Source organism: Elaeis guineensis, chromosome 2 (assembly GCF_000442705.2).
Source record: "Elaeis guineensis isolate ETL-2024a chromosome 2, EG11, whole genome shotgun sequence".
NCBI lineage: Eukaryota > Viridiplantae > Streptophyta > Magnoliopsida > Arecales > Arecaceae > Elaeis > Elaeis guineensis.
This window is the reverse complement of record NC_025994.2, coordinates 107,203,031-107,223,317: the sequence shown is the minus strand read 5'-3', so window position 1 is coordinate 107,223,317 and position 20,287 is coordinate 107,203,031. Positions and strand designations below refer to the sequence as shown.

The window sequence follows — 20,287 nt, the reverse complement described above, 5'->3', positions numbered from 1 at the left end:
ACGGGATGACGGTTAAACTTTTCCTTTTGGAAGGAAAATAGGAAAAAGGAACATTGCATGTTTGACCATTTTAAAAGTTGTTGGTCCATCTTTGATGTTAGAAATTGGGCTCATGACCATTGGTTCAAGGAGGAAGAACCAACCTACGACCAACTTCAGCAATGTGACCCAAACCCGACAATGGACTCAATTACCCAATCCTGAGCCCAATCCAATAAGCCGGACTGGTTGGAAGCTTTATTAATACAAATAAACTTTAGCTTCGATTGTTACATTAGGTCCGTTCGAATTGGGAGCCTAGGCCTTGTTCCAATCAAATCCGGTCCACTGATCGATATCTTCCGACCTAGTTCCAACCCGGTTAGATACATACCGGCCATTTCTTTTTCAAAGTGTAGGTCGGTTCAGGCTAGATTCGACTGAACTCAACTTAGTTGCACTCCTACCCAAAAAAGTGCAGACCCTTGTTCCTTTCCCATCGAGGTGTGCGGCGGAGTTGCTCGCCACTTTCTGTTCACACGGTGTGGTTTGGGCCTTTTGTGTGAACGGTGCGTGCCCATCCTTGATCTCCGTTCCCGGACCCGGAGAGAGACTATGGAGGAGAAGTACTTGGACCTGGTGCTTGTTCCCCTTGGTCTCTTGGTCTCGGCTATCTACCGCTCGTGGCTCCTCCTCACCATACTCCGGCATCCAAAGCGCACCGTCTCGGCCTCAACTTCCTCGCCAGGCAACACTGGGTCAGAGCCTTGATGGCCGTGAGTTCCTCCCGTCTCTTCTTCTCTATGTGTCGATTTCTCTTGATTCACTTCACTTCTTTTAGGGAAAGTTCAATATCAACAGGTTAAGCTGACAGATATATATATATATATATATATATATATATATATATATATATATATATATATATATATATATATATATATATATATATATATATATATATATATTGGGGACATTCTCATCGAATAAGTATGCAAACAATTGACGAAGTAGTCACGGTTTCCAGCTGTAATTGATCACCCCAGTTCAATTTGAAAAAAAAAAAAATGTAAGTAGAAAGGGTTCCAGGTGTTACTAGGGGGCTAGTGGAGAGAGCAGAGCTCTTTTTCAAAATAATGCAAAAAAAAAACTTATTTACCAAAATATATCAAAACGAAACTTATTTACCAAACTAATGCAAAAGGGAAAAACGCCATTTTGAATAGCGTTTTTTCCCCTTCCACGTCACCCCCCATTTCCACGGTGGCATCGTCCCCAAAAAAAAAAAAGAGAGAAGAAACGCCATTCCAAATGGCGTCTTTAAAAACGCCATTTTGAATGGCGTTTTTAAAAACGCCATGCAAAATGGCGTTTTCATATTTTCTCAAAAAAAAAAGGAAAAAAATCGTGAAAAAATGAAAAAATTGGTTTTTTAAAATTTGAAATTAATTAATAAATTAAAATTGTAATTTTGATTGAAATTTAAAATATAAAGATTTGAATTTGTAATTCATTAAAAAAATTAATTTAGATTTTTTATTTAAAATATTTTTTAAAAGATGTCAAAAAAAATCTTAAGAAATAAAAAAAAATTATCATAGAAAATAAAAAAAAGAGAAAGAAATATGAAAGAAATAAAAATTTGAAATTTAATTGAAAAACATCATTCGAAATGCTTGTCCTAAAAATTTTTAAGAAAATTATAATTTTTAAAATTTTTAAAAAATCAAAAAAAAATTATAATGTAAAAATTAAAAGAAATAAAATTTTAAAGATTAATTGAAATTATAATATTATTTAAAATTACTTTCTCAAATTAAAAATAATTAATTTAAAAAAGATTCAAAAAAATTGAAAAATAGGCTAAAAAAGTTTTATAAAAATATAAAGAATTGAAAAAAAATAGAAATTATAATTGTAATTGAATAACAAACTTTATAATTTTTAATTTTAAGAAATAAGAATTAAAATTGTAAATGAAATTAAAAATTATATTTTAAATAACTAAATTAATTTAAATATAATTTTTTAAAAAAGATTATAAATAAAAGAAAAAAAATACATAATAGAATATCAAAAAGATAAAAATGAAAAAAAACTAAAATTAAAATTTAAAATTATAAAAATTATAAATTAGATTAGAAAAAATATATCATAAAAAAATAAAATTAAATTAAAGTAATTACAATTTCTTTTTTAGGGTATTTTATAAATGTGACTTAAAAAAATTAAATTTGAATTAAATTTTGATAAAAAAAGAAAGACATTAAAAAGTTAAAAAAAATGAGGAAAAGTTAAAAAGTTAAAAAGTGAAAATTTTTAAAAAGTCACAAAAAATAAGAATTGTAAATTAAAAATTAAAAAAAAATTTAATATTTAATTGAAATAAAAATATTTTTTAAATATATTTTATAAAAATAAAATTAATTTAATTAAAAAAAATTTCAAATAAAATTTAAAAATGACCTAAAAAAATTTCATAAAAAGATAAAGAATTGAAAAAAAATAGAAATTGTAATTGTAATTGAAGAACAAAGTTTATAATTTTTAATTTTAAGAAATAAGAATTAAAATTATAATTGAAATTAAAAATAATATTTTAAATAACTAAATTAATTTAAATATTATTATTTAAAAAATATTTTAAATAAAAGAAAAAAATGGGAGGAAAATTTAATTTGAATTAAATTTTGATCAAAAAATAAATACAGTGTAAAGTTAAAAAATGAGGAAAAATGTGGAAAAAAATTTTGTAAATTGAACTTTAGAAAAAATAATATTTTTTTAATTAAAGGAAAAGAATACGTAATAGAATGCTAAAAAGAAAAAAATGAAAGAAAAATAAAATTATAATTTCAAATGATAACTATTTTAAAATAAATAAAGAAAAGTATCATAAAAAATAAAAAAATAATAATAAAATAGAAATTATAATTATAAATTTTAAAGAAATTTAATTTTAATTTAAATTAAAAATTATCATTTAAATTATTATTTTGATTATTTAATTTAATTTATTTATTAAAATATTACAAATACATAATTAAAGAAATTAAAAAAAAAGGAGAAAACGCCATAGAGAATGGCGTTTTCCCCTCCCCAAACCCTTTTCCCCTCCTTCTGCCTTCTCCCCTCCTTCTCCCTCTTCTCCTTCTCCCTTCTCCCTTCTCCCTTCTCCCTTCTCGATCTTCTCCGGCGTCTCTCCGGCGGCACGGCGACGAGGTCTCGGCGACGGTGAGCTCTTCCCCCCTCTCTCTCCCTCTTCCTCTTTCTCTCTCCCTCTTCCCCTCTCTCTCTTTTTCTCATGCCGGCGGCGGGCCGCGCGTCCCGGCGGTGGGACCCGCATCCTGGCGGTGGCCCTCGGCCCCCTCCTCTCTCTCTCCCTTCTCCGTGGCCGCCGGCCACAGACGGCCGGCGGCGGGCTGCGCGCCCCGGCGGTGGGTCCCGCATCCCGACGGTGGCCCCCGGCCCCCTCCTCTCTCTCTTCCTCTCTCTCTAGCCTTTACGTATTTGAATGATAATTTTTAATTTAAATTAAAGTTAATTTTTTATTTTAAATTATAATTTCTATTTTATTACTATTTTTTTCTTTTATTTACTATTTTTATGATATATTTTTTTAATTTAATTTATAATTTTTATAATTTAAAAATATAATTTTAGTTTTCTTCTATTTTTATGATATATTACGTATTCTTTTCCTTTACTTAAATTTGTAAAGGAAGAAGGAGAAGATCGAGAAGGGAGAAGGGAGAAGAAGAAGGGAGAAGGAAGAAGGAGGGGAAAAAAGGATTTGGGGAGGGGAGAGAATGGCATTTTCTCTTTTTTATTTTTTTTATTTTTTTTAATTTCTTTATTTATCTATTTGTAATCTTTTAATAAATAAATTAAATTAAATAATAAAAATAATAATTTAAATGATAATTTTTAATTTAAATTAAAATTAAATTTCTTTAAAATTTATAATTATAAATTTTATTTTATTATTATTTTATTATTTTTTTTATAATATTTATTTTAAAATTTATTTTAAAAATTTTATCATTTAAAATTATAATTTCAGTTTTCTTCCATTTTTATCTTTTTAGCATTCTATTACGTATTCCTTTTTTTTACTTAAAAAAATATTTTTTTTTCTAAAGTTCAATTCAAAGACCAACATTTGATATATTATTATTTACGTTACAATTTTTATAATCCTTTCAGCATAACATTTTCTCTCCTAACATTTTCTCTCCTAATGTTCTGAGACACATTCGAATATATGTATCCATATGCACCAATCACAATATCCAATCATTTAAAATTAAATAATATAAAATAAAATCAATATTTAATATTATTCAATAGAATAAAAATGTCAAACGTACAAAAAAAAAATAGTACAATAAAAATGTAAAAATACTAAATACAAATACAACAAAGACTAAGTCCCACAAGGACGTCGCGGCGCCCGTGGTCGCTTGGACCTTCTCAGGAAGGTCCTCGTCGGCTGCTCCTGCTGTGATGGCTCCTCTCCTATATCAGTGGAGGAGATCTGCTGATCATGCTGCTCAGGAATAACTGATGCTGTCGGATCATCTACGGACTGAGAGACCCGTTCAACTCTCTCATCTGGATACACGGATGGACCTGAAAAAAAAGTATCATACTCATGTGGCCAACTGGTACCCGGTGATGGCATCTGGGGGATGTAGGAAGAAGAAGATGCTGCCATCTGTGGATGAAAAGACGGTGGCATATGTGCAGCATCAAATGATGACATATGCGGAATATGCGGTGATGGCATATGTGAAGCATATGGTGACGGCGTATAACTCATATCTGGCGCCCGAACTGCTCCATACCAAGGCGCACAGGTATGTGGATCAACACCAATCGCCACCAATATTCCAGAACCTGTTCTCTCCATCTCCCGCAGTATCTGAATCCGCTCATCCTCATCAGTCGTAGATAAAGCACGACGAGTGTCCAACACGAGATCCGACATAGAATCAGTCTATAAAATAAAAATAGAACAGTTAGTATAAAACAATCAGTATAGTGTACAATATAAAACAAAAATATAACACAAATAACATGAACATCTTTTCGTAATCTTACCAAAAGACGTACAGTAGAACTCTCGCCCTCGTATCCAGAAACTGCATACTGAGACTGTCCAATGACTCGCACCGTAATGCTAAAAAACCAAGCCATGTAGTCATCAGTATATGAACGGCCTCTCAAAATAGGATCACCATGAACAATGTGATCTCGACGTGCATCCCAAATATCGATGTACTGTGCATGTCTGATACGCCAGTCGATACGAGCTCTCCCTCGTCGATCAATACGATGAAGTCCCTGGCTGGTATCAAACTGCTCTGGGATGCCCTGAGTCTGACCAAACTGCCGCAGGACACGATCGGGAAGATGCCACTCTACCACATCAAAACAAATAAGTGGCACCCTAGCAGTCCATATGTCGTGTCCAACTGTACACATCTGCGGCAGTATAGCCAATATCCCATCTGTATATGGCTCCCACAAAAACTGATATAATATAGTTAAAATAAAAAAAATTAATAAAAAATTATAATAGATTATGAATACTGTAAATTGATATTTGTAAAAAATTCTAAATTTACCCGTCGAGATGTATCAACTAATGTATTCAACTGGCACCTATAAACCCATGCCACTCTTGTCGATACGTGATGAACGTTAAATGCAACGTTCCATCTGTTTCACAATGTACTAATATTAAATAAATTTAAAATAATAAAATTTAAATAAAAAAAAATATTTCGATACCTGTATCCTAATGGTCCGTCTAGTCTGAATGGAACATCAGGATCCTGCTGCTCTGATGGCATCTCGAGCAACTGTCGTCGTAATGGACTGATAGTCGGCATACGCTCCCATACCCAAATCTGCAAAATTTAAAAATTAAATAAATGATATATCGAATGTAAAATATAATTAAATATTAAAAATTAAAAATTTTAATTCACGTACCTGTAATAATACAAGATAACCGCCAATCTCGCTCTGATCTGCATAGGAACCCCGACACATAGCTCGGTATAGACAAGCTAGTACTGCACTGCCCCAACTGAGTCGACGAGCGAAGTCTAAATCCTCTAATAATGGCAAAAACATCAACTTCATCTTATTCGATGAAGTATCAGGTAACAGGACACCACCTAACAATCGCAGCACCTGACCCCTAACATACTGCTGCACCATCTCCTCTGGTGCATCATCCGCAATATGAAAATGACGATAACGATCATCCAAACACTCAATCCTGAGTCGTGAATGATCGAAAAAATGTGCGTCGGGCTCAAACCCTAACAATCGCAAGCACAAAGCCTGCCACTCCGGAATGGTAAGTGTGGGATCAACTCCGGTAACTGGATCTCCATCAACTGGTAGTCCAGTAAGGATGCTGACATCCTGTAAACTGATGGTCGCCTCACCAAATGGAAGATGAAATGTGTGTGTCTCTGGACGCCATCTCTCAAGCAAAGCAGTAATAAGACCAACGTCCATCTGTATACGACCGATCCGATATACTCCATAAAATCTCAGATATCGTAAATAATCTAACACTCTATCTGGGATGTCCTCTGTCCTCCAGAAATCTGCATCGGATTGTCGTAGACGAAGATGTCTGGACTCCTGCAATAAAATATAATAATTAGATAACGTACATGATTTTTAAAATAAAATTTTAAAGACTAAATAAGATTGTAGTGCTTACGCCGCAATCTAAAATAGTCTGTGATCGATGGTGCTCCTGCAATGTAAGAATGCTGCCGTCTCGGGGACCGGGATATCGTGGATCGTAAGCCATAATACGCTGTCTCAAGCAATTTTATCACAAATGTATTAAAAAAAATAAGACAATATATTTTAATTTTTTTAAAAAAATAATACGCTGTCTCGGGGGCTGAGGACGGCCGTCGGGGCGCGGGGCCCGCCCTGGCCATCGGGGTGCGGGGCCCGCCGCCAGCCGGGCGCGGGACCCGTCGGCTGGCGGCGGGCCCCGCCACCAGCCGGGGCCGGGCCCACCATCGGGATGCGGGGCTCGTCGTCGGGAAGCGCGGTCCGCCGCCGGCAGTCTGTGGCCACCGGCCAAGGAGAAGGGAGAGAGAGGAGGGGGCCGGGGCCAAGGACGAGATGCGGGACCCGCCGTCGGGACGCGCGGCCCGCCGCCGGCCGTCTGTGGCCGCCGGCCAAGGAGAAGGGAGAGAGAGGAAGAGAGAGAGAGAGAAGAAGAGAGAGAGGAGGGGGCCGGGGGCCGCCGTCGGGATGCGCGGCCCGCCGCCGGCCGTCTGTGGCCGGCGGCCAAGGAGAAGGGAGAGAGAGAGGAAGGGAGAGAGAGAGGAGGGGGCCGGGGCCAAGCTGGGACGCGCGGCCCGCCGCCGGCCGTCTGTGGCCGGCTGCCAAGGAGAAGAGAGAGAGAGAGAGGAAGAGAGAGAGGAGGGGGCCGGGGGCCACCACCGGGACGCGCGGCCCGCCGCCGGCCGTCTCTGGCCGGCGGCCAAGGAGAAGGGAGAGAGAGAGGAAGAGAGAGAGAGAGCGAGGAAGAGAGAGAGGAGGGGGCCGGGGCCACCGTCGGGATGCGGGACCCGCCGCCGGGACGCGTGACCCGCCGTCGGGACGCGCGGCCCGCCGCCGGCCGTCTGTGGCCGGTGGCCAAGGAGAAGGGAGAGAGAGAGGAAGAGAGAGAGAGAGGAGGGGGTCGGGGGCCACCGCCGGAACGCGGGACCCGCCGCCGGGACGCGCGCCCCGCCGCCGGGATGCGCGGCCCGCCGCCGGCCGTCTGTGGCCGGCGGCCAAGGAGAAGGGAGAGAGAGAGGAAGAAAGAGAGAGAGAGAGGAAGAGAGAGAGGAGGGGGCCGGGGGCCACCGCCGGGACGCGGGACCCGCCGCTGGGATGCGCGGCCGCCGCCGGCCGTCTGTGGCCGGCGGCCAAGGAGAAGGGAGAGAGAGAGGAAGAGAGAGAGAGAGGAAGAGAGAGAGGAGGGGGCCGGGGGCCACCGCCGGGACGCGGGACCCACCGCCGGGGCGCGCGGCCCGCCGCCGGCCGTCTGTGGCCGGCGGCCAAGGAGAAGGGAGAGAGAGAGGAAGAGAGAGAGAGAGGAAGAGAGAGAGGAGGGGGCCGGGGGCCACCACCGGGACGCGGGATCCGCCGCCGGGACGCGCGGCCCGCCGCCGGCCGTCTGTGGCCGGCGGCCAACGAGAAGGGAGAGAGAGAGGAAGAGAGAGAGAGAGACGAAGAGAGAGAGGAGGGGGCCGGGGGCCACCGCCGGGACGCGGGACCCACCGCCGGGACGCGCGGCCCGCCGCCGGCCGTCTGTGGCCGGCGGCCAAGGAGAAGGGAGAGAGAGAGGAAGAGAGAGAGAGAGAGGAAGAGAGAGGAGGGGGCCGGGGGCCACCGTCGGGACGCGCGGCCCGCCGCCGGCATGACTAAAAGAAAAAGAGAGAGAGGGGAAGAGGGAGAGAGAAAGAGGAAGAGGGAGAGAGAAGCGGGAAGAGCTCACCGCCGTCGAGACCTCACCGCCGTGCCGCCGTGCCGCCGTGCCGCCGGAGAAGATCGAGATGGGAGAAGGAAGAAGGAGAAGAGGGAAAAGGAAGAAGAGGGGAAAAGTGGGTTTGGGGAGGGGAAAACGCCATTGTCTATGGCGTTTTCTCCTTTTTTTTTTATCTATTTCTAATCTTTTAATAAATAAATTTAATTAAATAATAAAAATAATAATTTAAATGATAATTTTTAATTTAAATTAAAATTATATTTTTTTAAAATTTATAATTATAATTTCTATTTTATTATTACTTTTTTATTTTTTTATGATATTTTTTTAAATTTATTCTAAAATATTTATCATTTGAAATTATAATTTCAGTTTTCTTCCATTTTTAACTTTTTAACATTCTATTACGTATTCTTTTCTTTTAGTTAAAAAAATAATATTTTTTTTAAAATTAAATTTACAAATTTTTTTTCACATTTTTCTTCATTTTTTAATTTTTTAATGTATTTATTTTTTGATCAAAATTTAATTCAAATTAAAATTTTTTAAGTCACATTTATAAAATACCCAAAAAAATAAATTGTAATTAATTTAATTAGATTTTATTCTTTTATGAAATATTTTTTTTATAATTTTTATAATTTTAATTTTTAATTTTAATTTTCTTTCACTTTTATCTTTTTGACATTCTATTACGTATTTTTTTTATTTAAATTTTTTTTTAAATATTAATGTTTAAATTAATTTAGTTATTTAAAATATTATTTTTAATTTCAATTATAATTTTAATTCTTATTTCTTAAAATTAAAAATTATAAACTTTATTTTTCAATTACAATTAGAATTTTTATTTTTTTTCAATTCTTTATCTTTTTATGAAATTTTTTTAGGCGATTTTTATATTTTATTTAGAAAATTTTTTAATTAAATTAATTTTAATTTGAGAAATTAATTTTAAAAAATATTTCTATTTCACTTAATCTTTAAAATTTTATTTTTTTAAAAATTTAAATTTATAATTCTTATTTTTTCTGACTTTTTAAAAATTTTAACTTTTTAACTTTTTAACTTTTCATCATTTTTTAACATTTTAATGTATTTCTTTTTTATCAAAATTTAATTCAAATTTAATTTTTTTAAGTCACATTTATAAAATACCCTAAAAATGAAATTGTATTTAATTTAATTTAATTTAATTCTTTTATGATATATTTTTTCTAATCTAATTTATAATTTTTATAATTTTAAATTTTAAATTTAGTTTTCTTCTATTTTTATCTTTTTGATATTCTATTACGTATTTTTTTTCTTTTATTTAAAATATTTCTAAAAAATTTATATTTCAATTAATTTAGTTATTTAAAAAGTAAATTTTAATTTTAATTAAAATTAAAATTCTTATTTCTTAAAATTAAAAATTATAAACTTTGTTCTTAAATTACAATTATAATTTCTATTTTTTTCAATTCTTTATGTCTTTATAAAAATTTTTTAGCCTATTTTTTAATTTTTTTTGAATATTTTTAAAATAAATTAATTTTAATTTGATAAAGTAATTTGAATGCTTATTTTTATTTCAATTAATCTCTAAAATTTTATTTCTTTTAAATTTTAAATTATAATTTTTTTTATTATTTAAATTTTTTTTAAAAAAAATTTTAGGACAAGCATTTCGAATGATGTTTTTCAATTAAATTTTAAATTTTTATTTCTTTCATATTTATTTCTTTTTTTTTTATTTTCTATGATAATTTTTTTTTATTTCTTAAGATTTTTTTCGACATCTTTTAAAAAATATTTTAAATAAAAAATCTAAATTAATTTTTTTAATGAATTACAAATTCAAATCTTTATATTTTAAATTTCAATCAAAATTATAATTTTAATTTATTAATTAATTTTAAATTTTAAAAAACCAATTTTCTCATTTTTTCATGATTTTTTTTTTTTTTTTTGAAAAAATATGAAAACGCCATTTTGAATGGTGTTTTTAAAAACGTCATTCAAAATGGCGTTTTTAAAGACGCCATTTGGAATGGCGTTTCTTCTCTTTTTTTTTTTTTTTTTTGGGACGATGCCACCGTGGAAATGGGGGGTGACGTGGAAGGGGAAAAAATACCATTTAAAATGACATTTTTTTTTTTTGTATTAGTTTGATAAATAAATTTAGTTTTGATATATTTTGATAAATAAATTTTTTTTTTTTGTATTATTTTGGAAAAGAGGTCGGAGAGAGCAGGTGTAGTTTTCCCTGGCGATGTTCCTTTGGGGTGGATGCGACCCAATAAAGCAACCGAGCCTCTTACCCCAAAAAAATAAAATAAAAGTAAAACTAGCGAGTCTTTTCACATTATGGTGGGTTTTTTGCTCCATAAAAAATGCTATAGTAACTAGTCTGGTCACATCGTGGTGACTATTTTCTCTATAATAAATACTATAGTGATCAATAACATCACTCAACATGTCACCCAGCTGTTGTTGTATGTTCTGGCTTCCTTTGCGCTGGCATCCAGAATAATGCATTAATCCAATGGAGCAAAGTGATTGACAAAAAAGGACACCTGAGTGACTCTGTGATTGTCTTTTCCGAGTTACTGTAGAATTGGTCTTCTTCTATAATTCATTGAGTTGGGCATGCGTAACGAGCTTTGAGAGGAAACTGTGATGGCTGCAATCGTTCATGTGCATGCATACTTTTGTCAGTAGGTGTCAGAAAGACTTCACATGTTCACGTGCACAGCAATCTCATCAATTGGTATCGCAGCATATAACGGGAAGAGAGCTTGTAATGATCAAAGTCTCAAAACATCCGTTCGACTTGCCAAGAGTTGATTATTAAGTGAATCAGAACGATGGATGTTCGATTCAGTGGATCTGACACTCTGCTTTTTTTTTTTTTTGGGTATTAAAAAAAAAAAAGGCAATCACGTAGGTGGCCTATTATGCCATTCAACTACAAATATGCAACTGTGTTAGCCCTGGAACCTAAGACTGTGGTAGAAGAGGGGGTTCCGTCACTATCATTCACTAGTTTTTATTTTGCCAAGCGTTTACTGTCCTGTCTTCAACAAGATTTGATGAACAGTATTTGATTCCTTGTAAAGAGTTAAACTAGGGTCTAGAAACAGGGTTTAAAAAAATATTAAACTAGGTTCTCTGCAGGATCGGTCCTGATATTTTTTAAGCCTGGAGCCTATCTGTACCCAGGGTCTCACCACTGTACCCAGGGCCTCAACTGTCAGGAAGAACTGCTAAATTTTCAGAAATCATGAGTCCCGACTGGTACAGACAGGCGTCTGACACAAAAAAAAAAAATAGGGGCCTGAGGTGGTCGCCCACTTTGACCCGTCTCAGGGCCGGCAGTGGTTCTATGTAATCTTGGTTTTCTATGGAGGTGGTAAGGGACTTTCCTTGTTCAATTTAATTAATTTAAAGTAAGTATATGAACGGATGGAAAGAAGATTCGAAGAGGTGCAAGAAAAGAGAAAAATAAATTAAGATGAAGGAGATGCAAGTCCAAATTTGACGTTTTGGTTTTCATCGTAGGTATCTATAACCGGCAACATCCCTTTCTGATGCACCGATATCATGACCACATCCAACGGTGGCAAACTGATGCTTCAACTTGTCCTATTACTTTAATTTTAAAAATTGGGTCGGACCATGGGCCCAATCGAACGCTCTGATATAATTGTAGTGAACGACAGATGTAGGAATGCGAAGGAGCTGGACTTCTCTCATTCTTCCTGCTTCCATGACCAGGACCCGCTGAAGAACGGTGTCCTAGCGGTGCAAACAGTGCGCAACAACATTATGGCATCCACAGTGCTGGCCACCACGGCCATCACCCTCGCTTCCCTCATCAGCGTCTTCGTTGCGGCCACCACCACCAACTCGGCGGCCTCCTCTTTGCTGGTCTACGGCAACAAGACGGCCCCAATCTCCTCGGTCAAGTTCTTCGCCATCTCCCTCTGCTTCATCCTCGCCTTCCTCTGCAACGTTCAGTCCATCCGCTACTACGCCCATGTCAGCTTCCTTCTCGTCGTGCCGGCCGCCGCGGCTGCATTGAGGGACGGCGGCATCTCGGTTGCCTACGTCTCCAGGAGTCTCAACAAGGGGAGCTTCTTCTGGTCCCTGGGTCTGAGGGCGTTCTACGTGTCGTTCACTCTGTTCCTTTGGATTTTTGGGCCGGTTCCGATGTTGGCCGGTTCCGTGGTGATGTGTTGCTTGTTATATTTCTTGGACACCACGACGGAGTACACGCGAGACCTGCATGATTCTTTTGGGGGACATGAGGAGGCCAGGGATCAGGACGCATGATTACTTGCCACTAATATTGGTTGCTTACACCTGCGTGAAGGCTAGCTAGTTAAACTCAGTGATCATTGAGTTCTTTAATTATCTCTACACTAAATTTGCCACATGAGATAATTGCATGAAGGATTGACATATTTTGCTAGATGTATGTTCTAGCTGCGCCTTGGGCGTATGTAATTAGGTCTTCTTGTCTCTAAGGTTATTGGAGTTTTGAATGCTCATATATGTAGTTGTATATCATATAATCGCCCGTAGAGGAGTAAGAGTGAAAAAAGGAAAAGGAAGTTAAACATGGTCCTACATTCGTTTGATTAATGTTCATACGTCTAACCATATCATACATATATTTGCTTATGAGAAACCAATAGCGAAAAATACTGGAAATTTGGCACCTAATCCTTTGTTTTTACTGGCATTTCTGATTAGTTTTTATACAGCCACGACTTTTTTTTTTAGAAAAAGAATATAGGTGCCATTTAGAAGGCAACAGCTAAGTGGGCCATGTGGCCTTACCCTATGGAACTCCACTAATTGGCGGTGCACTAGTATATATATATATATACTAGGAATATAATACACAAATGAGCAATGCTACGATAACTCAAAAAAATCACTAAGAAAAGTCACTCAGGTACATTCCACCAATCACCTTGCTTCATTTCATGGTCAGCTTTACGACGCCGATTCGAAAGAGAGCAACTGCAATACACCATACCAGCTGAGTGACTTTTGAATGATATTTTTGAGTTACTCTCAATCATTTTTTGTATGCGAATGGTGACATACGGTTCTAGTGTGACAGATGGATCAGAGGGAGAAGGCTGAGCTATGGATGAGGCTCACAAAATTACCACGATAAGCAATTTATCATCCATGTTGTCCACAAACAAATCCACATTTCCTTGTGTATAGCATTACCTTTTTGTGTACAAGATCAGACTTTGTCACGTGCGGTCTTGCACGCTATGTGAACCCAGCAATGCCTCTAGCCTACGTAAGCCTGATATATGTTTTGGATATATCCTTCACCAGACTCCAGTCTATTATGATATAAAACCGTTCACATGTCCCGTGTAACATCCAACCTTATCCACGAGGCTAGCATCTCGAGATATCTAGATAAAAGTTAGGATATCGAGAAGCATATTTTTTACGAAATATTTGAACTATATCCCTGTGTACATCATGTGGCTGTGCACCATGTCAATTTTTGTATTTTCTTTTTGTGAGCTCGATTTATTATGCACTCATCTCGATGACTGATTTATAGGAAGAAGATGACCTAATTGGCATGCTACATGATTATATTGGTGCATGCGGTGTAGGGTATAATTTGCTTCAATATTCTCTATCTTAGGTAGTGTTTGGTTATCAAAATATTATTTTTAGAATAGGAATACGAATTCTCGGTGAATAGCTATTCACTCTTGTTATTTCAGATTTCTGTTTGGAAAGAAATCTGATATTCTATCTTTATTCCAGTACAATTAATGCAGTATTACTTCAAGTCCTGTTTGGTTGATATAGGAATAAACCTTTATACCATGAGGAATAGAGAATGAATTTTTCAAAAAAACAAGAATGCCCTTAGCCAAGTTTAAGATATGAGTTGGTTTTTTGGCTAAGTATGAGTACCATGTAGTATTGTGAGGCAGCAAATAAGAATATGAACTTCCAATTGAACTAATAAGAACTAATAAGAATTATACATATTCTTAACAAAAAGTAACATGGAAACATAAGAAACTGGAGGAATCATGTTTACAGACCTAGAAGCATATGAACACCCATATAGAAACCTCCACATGAGCCTGCATCTCAAAAATATGAACCTGGAAGCTGCATATGAACCTCGAAGTATATAAAATATGACTGTAGAAACAAAGAACACAAATGACAACAACATGCTGGTGAGAGTAATAGCAGCCAAGACAACAACATGTTTATGCTGGTAGGAGGACACTAGAGCAGCGAAGGAGACGGAGGGGAGGAGGTCTGCAGAGGAGATCAAGCAATCGAGAAGGCTAGAAGATGAAAGAGGTAAAAGAGGGCCTCACCGTCCCATCATTTAACCCAAATGACATTGAATACCCCGGTGGGAGGGGGGGCGGGGAATAACCAGAGCGTGAATACCGAATTCCATTGGGGACCATGGAATTCGTATTCTAAAATAAGAGTGCGTTGACCCGATTAGAGATTCTGGGGTGGCCCACCATGGAATAAGAAGCTGTTTGGTTATAATTCTTGGAATAAAGCTTTATTCCATCTGGAATAAAAGCAACCAAACACTACCTTAGTGACTAATATCCAGTGAGATGTCTGGAGCACTTGCAATAGAAAGAGTTTTCCTTGAAAATGCTATGGAGGAGTCTTTGTACATGTATGGGATCTCAGCTTTGCAAATTCATTCCTTACAATTATATTTGAGCTTCAGTTATTTGGGGCAAGGATTCAAGGCAATCAAATTTTTCATAGAAATCATCGAAAAAAACATTGAAATCCAAGTATTATGTTTAACCGATTGATGTTAACATGAAGAATATTTATCCACATTAATTTTATTTTTATAAAGCTAGAGTTGAGTGTGGCATCAAGGCCAAAAAAGCCATCCCTCTTGAGTTGGTATCCTTTTAGAACAGTTGAGATCTCCCATTTTCATGTATTTTTACTACCCGAAGAAATGGGAAAAATCTATATAGCTATTGCTTTGCAAGAGAATGATACATTGCTGTTGCAATTCTTGTAACCCTTGCAGACTAGCTATATTGGATCCCAACTTTCCATTATGATCACATTAGCTTTGAATTGTCATTTTCTTTTAGGCAAACGTAGAATATCATCTTGAATGCCATCACATCTTTCAAGGAAAACTATCCTGACCTATCTTTCCTTGTTACTTTCATGCTAAAGTCTCAAAAACAGCTTCACATAACCTAGGGTGATCTATCACATGATCTTTCATTGTATGCTGAATTAAGTATTGTGAGGTCATGTGAAAATTATAGAAGAAGCATAAATTACATGGTTGTTCTAGGTGTTCCTTACTTTATTAATTCTAATTTTTCCTATTGGAAAATAAGCTATACTCCATCTGAGTATTGCCCAAAATTCTAATGCCAACTAATTATGCTACCACCTTTAGGAACCAAAATATACATATCCGGATATGCACTTCCAACTTGTGTCAGATTGATTGCATGAAGATTTTTTTTTTTTTGAGTGAATGATGACATGACGTGTCGTGAGACGAACAAATATGTTGTGCTTGTTAGATCAAGATAACATATATATGATATATATGAAACGTGAGGTTTTTCTTTAATTTGGGGAAAGACAAAGCTTGGCTATGCATATGACATTATCAAAGTGACATATTCATTCCAATATTATTTAGTGAAAGAATAGGTGAAGTGATCAGTGTATCAGATCATGTGTACATATCAGATCATGTGTACATATCATCCACCAGTGATAAATGCCTTATTCTACATCTTTCTAACTCCTAATACTTTCAGAGCGTAATTAAGATAATCCCGTTCTATGCTCAAAAATCTCATGTATATCAGGAGCTTATATATATATATATAACCAAACTCCCCCGTCCCCCTCCCCCACTCCCGAGGGTAAAAAAAAAAAAAAAAACACCCACAGCCACGCGTCCTCTAGAAGTTCTCATTACATAACCAATTTCCTTCAGTTTGCGGATTCTATCTAATGCTATTAAATTGTAGTGTGCGGACTAACCATAGATGAGCTTAACCAAACTGACAGTCAACTTTGCCTAAATCTAGCTGGACAAAACTTCCTGTGGCCTTAATGTTGTGAAGCTGCACCCAAAGACATATAAAAATAGGTTAATTAATTAGTTAAAACCGCAACTGAGAAGTGTGCTTTTTAAAGCAAAACTGCAACGAAGAAGCTCATTCCATACATAGATAATGACTTGTAAGCATAAATTAATCCTTGATCATTTGAGTTTCAACTTGTCTGAATCAGTGAGGCCTATATTCTACCTTTGATATCTCTACCATCGGTCTATTTGACCCCCTCTCTCTCTCTCTCTCTCTCTCTCGATGTAAGGTATACTTGAATCTCTGAATGTTTATCCTAGCTAGGCATCTATTTACTTGATTTTTAGTTGGGCCAGCAATTATTTCCTCCACTTCTTCACTCGCACGTGCAAAAATATACAGCATCTCATCTATTTCAAGTTTTTGTCGCACATCATACTGACATTCACTCTTTTTTTTTTTTTTAGCTAAAACATTCACACATTTAAGTAATATGAAATGAGAGATCAATGTTGTTCAGCTGCCGGCCAATTCATTCAATAAGATAAATAAATAAAGAAATATATTATAAAGAAGAAGAAGTACTGCTACCTAGCTCAAATTAAACCCATGGTTTTTACCTGGCCATGGGAATCTTTGTTGAGACCACCATTCCTGGCGCCTAGTAACTGGATAGTTGTTATCTTTGTGTGTGGTGGCTTACGCGCTTGCAACAGCCACCACTTCGCTGCCTTTGAGTGCTCAAACAAAATTTCATTCTAATAGCAAAGACAGATTCCTGTCGACACTTTTCCTTTCCTTTGCTCAAGATGATCTGAACATAAGTTTGGTCTGTTAGTCTATGCGCCATATATATTCTTGCTACTGAATGTTTCATGAGATCTATGGGAATAGAATGGAGGTTTACTTTGTTTATGTATAGATAAATGTTCATCTAGAAGTACGTACCTTTAGGAAACTGGAGAAAGAAGGGGGTGGGGTGGGGGACCGGGGTAGGGATATTGCTTCGCATCTTCCTACACATTTAAGCAATACTAGTACAACTGTGCTGCTAACAAGAAAAGTTATAATGGAAGCCAATCTCACGTTGATCAGGAAATGGATTAGAAATACACACACACACACAAAAAAAAAAAAAGTACATTAAAACTAGGGTAAACAAGAAAAATCGAAGATGATCTATAAATTAACCAGCCAACAAGTCGACAAACCATAAAATAAGAAGGGAGGGAAGATCCCTCCATAAAGGTTAATATATAATTTCATTTAGCCGTTTCAAGACATGGTATTTGAAACCAAGGTTACGAGCAAGCATCTGTGAGAGATGTTGTTCTCGGACTCATCATCAACGGGATGCCTTCAGGCATGATAGATGCTAATCTCACTTGCATAAATTGTCCCTGACTTTAAGGATCCGAAATATAGTTCACCCTAATCAGGGACAATATATGCAAGTGAGAGATGGTGATCACCCTAATCAGGGTGCGAGTTCAGAAATGAGAACAAAATCATCAAAGCACGAGTTCTCTACTGGGATTTTATGGATTATACAATGAGGTCTCTTAGGCTTCTTCCTCCCTTTTGGAGTCAGAAATTAGCATCTTATGGCATCCTCGTGCTGCTTAATATTTATTTGATTTCTAATTAATTAAAGGATTATGTTGTGCTCAGTTGCATGTCTAGCCACATGAAGATGGAGTTGAATGACAACTTGGGGGATGGAGACGCGTCACCCTGAATTCCAGTTATAATAGCAGATAGGAAGATATTGTCCTGGGAGAGGTGTTGCTCCCAGTAACTTGAGATAGCAGTTACATCAGAACATATATTTTCACGATAGCTAAAGCTGAAACATGATAACTAAAGGCTAAATATGTAAGAATTAAAATGCTTTGCGCAACATCAGCTATGGTAAATTTGAAAGAGCAAGCCCCAAGCCTAAGAAGAAGAGCAAGAAAATCAATCTTTGGAAGCAAAAAAGTGAAAGAACAACCGAGCCATGAGCATCATGAAATGGAAATTAAGCTAAATAAGGACCAAACCAGAGCAACTTATGGTAGATTTCTGAAGCTTTTGCTCCAGCATTCCATCAAAGTCTTTCTGAATATGCTCTAGAACGAAACATGTACAACATCAGTACAGTCAAAATCATTCAAATACTAACTAAAGTGGATCCAGCAAGGGGCTGAAGGTGATGACAGAAGCATAGAGAGCACAAAGGAGTGAGATGCAAAGGGCGCATGTCATCATCTGTGCTCTCTATCTTCTGTCAACAGCATCACCAGATGCCTCCTTTCCCCTCTTACTGACAACAAGAGCTGCAAGATGATAACAGCAAAGAGAAAACACTAGAAGAGCAGATGGAATTGGACTAGCGAGGAAATACGTATACAAAAGGAGTCCTGAAGCCTACAAGTATCATAAGGACTCTTCCACACCCTCCTATTTATAGAAGGATGCGAGGAAGAAAGGCGACTGAAGTGCAAAGGGAGTACATTTCTCCTGATTTGCTTTGATTGGTTCCACCATGATTAGCTCATGGTGCACCAACTTGCAAAAGCTGTAAGTGGATCGGACAGCTGAAGGAAGGTGTAATATGGTGGGGTCACGTACTGAAAGGTGTGGGCCCACATGGCGACAATACGTTAAAGAGGATTGCGTAAGGGATATGGACGATTCATGCAAGCAGCCCAGAAGCATGGCGAAACACAGAAGGGAGGCAGTAGGGGCAGACCTTAAGGCTTTCACACCCGCACCTTATCTTCCTATCCGATCTCTATCTCACTGTTCCATCCGTCCGTTCAGAAGAATAATGGGGCGGTGGCCCTGACATATCCATGTGTCCACACCCCAGGCCTTCTCGCAATGATTTTGGATCTTGTATCAAGTAATTTTGCATTGCAAGATACAGTATCATCATAAATAGCTGCTACATCATTCATCTTTTGAAAACGAATGGCTCTCATTCATTCTTGAAATACGTCGATACATTGTTAGTATAATGCACAATGCATTGTGGATGATGTGGTAGCTATCCATGATGGTATCATATTCTGTAATGCAAAAATCGCATTATAAAAGATATTTTTCTCGAGACATGAAACAAGCACACCTTTTGTAGCTGTTGGGTTCGTGATGGATTCTCCATTATCCTTTGCTCCACTTGACTCGTGGAACCTGCACCAAAGTCAAGTGGCGTCTTGGTTCGATGAACAAGGCTCCACTCGAGACGGGCACATAAAAGTTTCTACGCATGCGTCCTCTTTATCATTTTGGCCAGGATGTTTATTTGCGTATCTTCACGTATGTCACGTGAAAAGCAACTCCTGTACATAAATAGGAGGTATATTTTGAAAGTAGAGAAAATAATGCTGCAAAAGAATGGAGGGCTTTTTTTTGGACTGCTCATCAACTTGAAAGGGCCATTCAAATTCAAACTGAGCTAAATTAAAAATATTTCACGCCTGGCTCATTTTTCGCTGGATCTAGCTAGCTCATTCCAATTAGTTCTAAATGCCTGTTTTATATTTCAATAAGCCCAAATGTGAATTCTGAAGTAACACAAATGTTTTATGGCTGCTGTAGTTTTCTTCCTAATCCGAGTGATCATAATCCAATCTATAAGTAAAATGGAAAAATCATATGTTAACTCCATAATATTTTAGTGGACATCTAT

General features: G+C 37.2%; 1 long non-coding RNA gene and 1 pseudogene across 1 annotated transcript; one reads left to right on the top strand and one right to left on the bottom strand.

Moving 5' to 3' along the window:
* Positions 1 to 493: 493 nt before the first annotated feature.
* Positions 494 to 14,579, top strand: LOC140855782 (uncharacterized; annotated as a pseudogene).
* Positions 12,715 to 19,156, bottom strand: LOC140855783 (uncharacterized). The gene is made up of 3 exons (XR_012139038.1): positions 17,560 to 19,156; positions 17,232 to 17,425; positions 12,715 to 12,853 (listed from the first exon to the last, which is right to left on the bottom strand). It is a non-coding gene; the product is annotated as an uncharacterized lncRNA (long non-coding RNA).
* Between the last annotated feature and the right edge of the window lie 1,131 nt (positions 19,157 to 20,287).